Source organism: Carya illinoinensis, chromosome 7, assembly GCF_018687715.1.
Source record: "Carya illinoinensis cultivar Pawnee chromosome 7, C.illinoinensisPawnee_v1, whole genome shotgun sequence".
Taxonomy (NCBI): domain Eukaryota; kingdom Viridiplantae; phylum Streptophyta; class Magnoliopsida; order Fagales; family Juglandaceae; genus Carya; species Carya illinoinensis.
Window position 1 is genome coordinate 18,989,365 of NC_056758.1, and position 5,509 is coordinate 18,994,873.

Here is a 5,509-nt window from a genome sequence, read left to right on the forward strand (position 1 = left end):
GCTACCCCTTATCACCTACAAACAAGTGGACAAGTTAAGGTATCCAATTGGGAGATCAAAAATTTTTTGGAAAAGACAGTTAACCCAAGTCGCAAAGATTGATCTTTACAACTAACCGACACACTTTGGGCATACCGTACTGTTTTTAAAATCCCGATTGGTATGTCCTCATATAGACTCATTTTTTTAAAAGACGTGTTACTTGCTTGTGGAATTGGAACACAAAGCTTATTGGGTAATTAAGCAATTTAATTTTGATGTGGATAAAGCTTGCTCTCTTCGTAAGTTTCAGCTTAATGAGTTAGAGAAAATCAGGAATGAAGCTTACAAAAACTCTCGTATTTCCAAGGAGAGAATGAAAATTTTTCATGATAAAAATATTTTCAATAAAAATATTTTCGAAAGTCTTTTGAGCCTTCCCAAAAAGTTTTGTTATCTAATTCAAGACTCCATTTGTTTCCTAGCAAACTTCAATCCCGATGGATCGGTCCCTTTGTTGTAAAAATTGTTTATGCTTTTGGGGCCATTGAGATAGAAAACCTAGAGAATGGTAATTTTTTTAAAGTTAATGGACAAAGGTTGAAACCATTTTTTGGTGATTTTACTCCAGAAGTTGAGTCCACTATTCTGGATGATCCTGCTTATCAGAATTAATTTTTGATTTCTCATTACATATACCGTATTTGTTTTTTTTTTTCCTTTCTTTAGTTCTTTTGTGTCTTCTAATTTTGACAGAAATCTACTCCTTGTGTGCACTCTAGTATCTCAGGTGACTTCTTTCCTCTCTGTTTAATCACTTTCGTTTCAATATATGTTCTGCAGTGTTTATCTTGTTTCAATTCATGCTCGTATAGCATATGTCATCGAACATTCATTTGCTAAACATTGAGGACAATGTCACATATAGAAGGGAAGAGGGTTTTCTGTTGAAAATGTGTTAGTAAAAACAAAAAAAAATTGTTGTGATGTGCATTGAAACACAATTGATTAACACACACTCCTTCTGGCATTTTTGTAAAATTTGAGCATCTTGGTGGAGTAATTGAGTGGATTTATTTTGTGAAGATTTATCTTCAACCCTAATCATAGAGCATGACTTATGATCATTATATTTTGTTGAAAAGTGACTTGAAACTCTAGGATGCAATATTTATAGAGATAAGAATTAGTATGATTTATGTAGAAGGAATGGCAAGTTTTGAAAGAACATTTTGCACATGCTTACACTTGTAGTATTCCTCATTAATATTCATTGATTTAAAGCAGGAGAAGTAAACTGCAGGACTACCAAGCCTTATCAAATAAATAAATAAAAAGAGAAGAAGAAGAACGAAAACAAGAAAATCAAACATAGAAAAAAAAAAGGATAAAGATGAAAGCGGGTTAGCTTTTCTAAATAAAGAGCTAGAAACAGTTACCCAAAACTTTGGGGATTGAGTATTCAACCTTTAAACAGAGTTAGCATGAAAACTGATGGTCCCTTGGGCTTAAAGTTCAAAATCTTATGATAAATCATAGTTATTAATAAAGAACACACAGTTGTTTAGCCACACACACATTCAACTTTTAAGACTTTTGCTCCAATTCTATGTGAAGAATTGTTGAGACTTTCTTTGTGGATACAACTCCTAGTGTTGAGTAATCACAAATCAACTTTTTGTGAGAATTTAGAATTATGTTTGATTGCTTTTGTTTGAATTTTGAGTTTTATGCAATGTTCATCTCAATTAATTTTCATTATTTTGCTCAATGATTAGCAAAAAACTAGTTGGGGGTGTGATTGAGCTAAAATATTGTATTTTTTATATATTTAAAACCAATATATTTTAATTGCTTTGTGACAGTATTATTAGTTTTAGATAGAAAAATTGTTAATAGGTATGAATTTCTTTTTTCTTATGGTTTCTTGAAAACATGCAGAGCTTATAGTTTCTTGAAAACATGCAGAGCTTATAGTTTCTTGAAAACATGCAGAGCTTTTCAACCCAAGCACAGGGGACAAGACTTTTTGTCTGGGATGTATAAACAAGGAGACTTACACAAATAGCAATTTTAGGAAGGTTAGCAAAGCAAAAGAGGACGTTGCACTATAGTGGGTAACTACAACAACATATTTTTTGGGAGGAAAAGCAGTAGGGCTGCGTTTTGATGAAAGAAATATGTGGGGAATGCGAAAGGCAAAGGACGGGCTGGTCTAGAAAAAGAGCAGAACGTAGGGGAATCGAGAGGCTAGGAGAAAAAAAAGGCTAGAATGAAAAAGCTGGGGAGCTCTTTCCTTTCCGAATGGAGACCAAAAGGACACGCTTACGAAAAAGAAAAAAGTGAACCAGAAGCTTTGGAACGTGGGGGTGAAAAACGGGAGAAAGGAAGGATGTGAGAGGTGGGGGTTTTTCGTCCAAGGCTTGAGAAATAGAATGGGGACGGGTTGTTTTTTCTTTCTTGTTTTCCTTTTTTTTTTTTTGGTTAGACGTTGGATTGGATGAACGGAACAAAGGTGAGGGATTTAATTTTTCATTTTGGGACCAGATGCTCTGTTTTGACAAAAAAAAAATAGAGAGCTCTAGGCTTGGTTGAACAAAAGGAAGTGAAGTTAAGCAGCAGCTTTACGGACGGACGGTGTGAGACTTGAACAAGGGAGACAAAAAGACTTCAGAAAGAGCAGGGAGTTTCGTGTGGTAGAGTACTAACTTTGGAGGGAAGCTGGACGTTTGGAGGGGACTTAGTAAATGAAACGGAGAGGGTCTCTTGGCTTGCTGGCTTGGGACGCAACACAGGTTCGGGGGAGACTTACGGGAGTAGCGAAAGGGAAGACATTGAGGAAAGGAGCTACTACGGACTGAGCTAAGGAATGGCAGGGGTCTTTCGAGCTTCATTTTCTCTCCATTTTTTGCTCTCCTATCGTTGTTTTCTAGAATTAAATTTTGTGTTTTATTTTAGTTATTTCATGAAAAATATTTATTTGATTTTCATAACTCTTATGTTGAACATGGTTGGCTAAATTCTCCTACTAAGTTTAGATGTGAAGTTTAATGATTTAGATATTATTTTCGGATCACCGTTGGAATTTATATTATGAGTTTGATCGATTGAATGGTTTTATAATTGGATATTTTGATTATCTATATATTTATCTTGATTCATTGTGATTTTTTAATACAGTGAATCCTTGAAAAAATCCATGTGATATTCAAATGAGTTTGTGAAGGTTATAATCATCAATCGTTTATACTTAATCATTAATGACTATTTTTCTTGATCTTAAATGATAAATCTTCCAATTAAACGGAATCATTATTCTAGTTTAAGTTTAATTGAAGCAAATCGATCGGAAACAATATTTTAAATTATTAGACGGATCCTCGAAACATTATTCTTTCTCCATATCGATTTATTTTATCATTTTAGTTTTATTCTGTTATTTTAAAAATCTTCAACTCAGTCATTTTCTTGTCTACTTGATTGCACGTTCATTTTAGTAATTTATTTTCTTTATTTGAGTTATTTTCTTTATCACATAAGTCAATCCCTATGGATTCGACCCTGCTAGGTACTACAACACTTATATACTTGTAGGTAAAATTGCACTAAATTTTTGGTTCACTAATTTGAGTCAAAGTTTAGGTGTAACAAAATATATTAAATCTTCCCCTCAAAAGTGGAGTGCATTTAAGTCGTGTATACAACTAGACGAGATTACGTGCAAAAGTCATGTTTATCTAGATGTATCCAACTAGGTGAAACTACACCTATCTTATGTTGGAGAGAGCTAATTTTTGAAACACTTTTGAATGGTTAGAGGAAGAAGATTGGGGGGTTTCCTTCCTAGCATTGGAGATTAGGGTGATGATGATGACAACGGTAATATGATGAGGAGGAAAATGTCAAAAAAGTTAGGGCCTCCCAATAAAGATAATTGGGAGAAGGTAAGGTTGTTTGTGAGATTTCTTCAATTATTTCATTATGTATCTTAATATTTTTTTGGGAAATCATTATGTGACTTGCAACTCTTTTTTTACGGAGCTAGTTTTAATTCAAGATGGGATTAACATGGAGTATGAAGAATTAAGCCCCATGTTGGATTATTGGCAATAAATATAAGGCAAAAATTAGACAAACATTGAAGCAACTTTGATAATATGAATATGTTGTATGTTTGACTTATTTTTAATCCTCGGTACAAGATGCAACATATTGTAGATTGCATCTTATACCAGTGATTAAGAATAACCCCAACATAAAACATGATATTCATATTATCAAAATTGCTTCAATGTTTGTCAAATTTTTGCCTAATATTTATTGCCAATAATTCCAACATGGGGCTTAATTCTTCACACTCCATGTCAATCGCATCTTGAATTGTAATTAGCTCCATAAAAAAGAGTTACAATTCATATAATGACCCCTTGAGTCATGCCGAGAAAATTAGTAGACTTCATTGCATCTTGTATATGCTTATACGGCTTCCGACAAATTGCAGCGATATAGAGGACGGCTCCTAAATCTTTACTATGGTGCATTTGGAGGGAGTGAAATAACAGAAATTTTGAAGATCGTGAGTGGATCACATGTGAAACAAAAAAAAAAAAAAAAAAAAAAACTGTTTCTTTCACACTTTGTTCCTGTGGGCTCAAGTGATAGATTTTAATAGACTTGTTCGTGATTTCCACGTATCGGCTTCTAACTCTTGCTAGATGTTTCTCCTGTCTATGACCCATGGAGTTGGGCTATGCCTTGATTTTTCAGTAAAATTGTTGCTCTCTTATATATGTAGCCATGTCAAACCAGAGCTTTCATATATGGTGCTCCTTATGCGACTTTCAGCAATGTAAATGAAGTTTAATTTTTTACTGGTGTATTCGATCAATCAGTGGGTTTTCACTAAATAATACGGTTATGCTGTCCTTTGAATTTCATGAGAGACGTGGTTGATGACTTGGTCTGCTATTCAAATAAACAATATTCTTCACCTTCTTGAAGTTGATAATCAGCTAACTGTTTAGTTTAGTAGATAATATTAGATACAATCTTAATATGTACAAGCTCTATGTACTCCCTTTAAAAAAATGTGGAATCTATTATTAAAAAAATAATTTTTTCGTATGAGTTCTAAATTTATCCACTTTTTCAAAATGAGTGCGCAAGGTTTGCACAGTACATTATTGCAAATATCATTTATTTTGTTTAATAATTGGTATAAAAAATATTTTGGTAGCTGTATTATAGTTTTTTTTCTTTTTTTCTTTTTTTTTCCCCGTTGTTTGTGAGTACCAATCATTGTATCGTGCTGAATGTCATTCTACAGTAAAGTGGGCTTAGGTCACACACGTTGTCTATGCTCGTGAATGACTGTCCCGGAGTTCTCAACATAGTTACTGGGGTTATTTCTCGAAGAGGTTGTAACATTCGGGTCAGTTGGGCCTCAAATTGTGCTCCTCTTTTGGGCTTATTTGGTTTGATGATCTATACTGATTCAATAGTTTCCGTTTATTTTCTAGAGTTGGCCGTG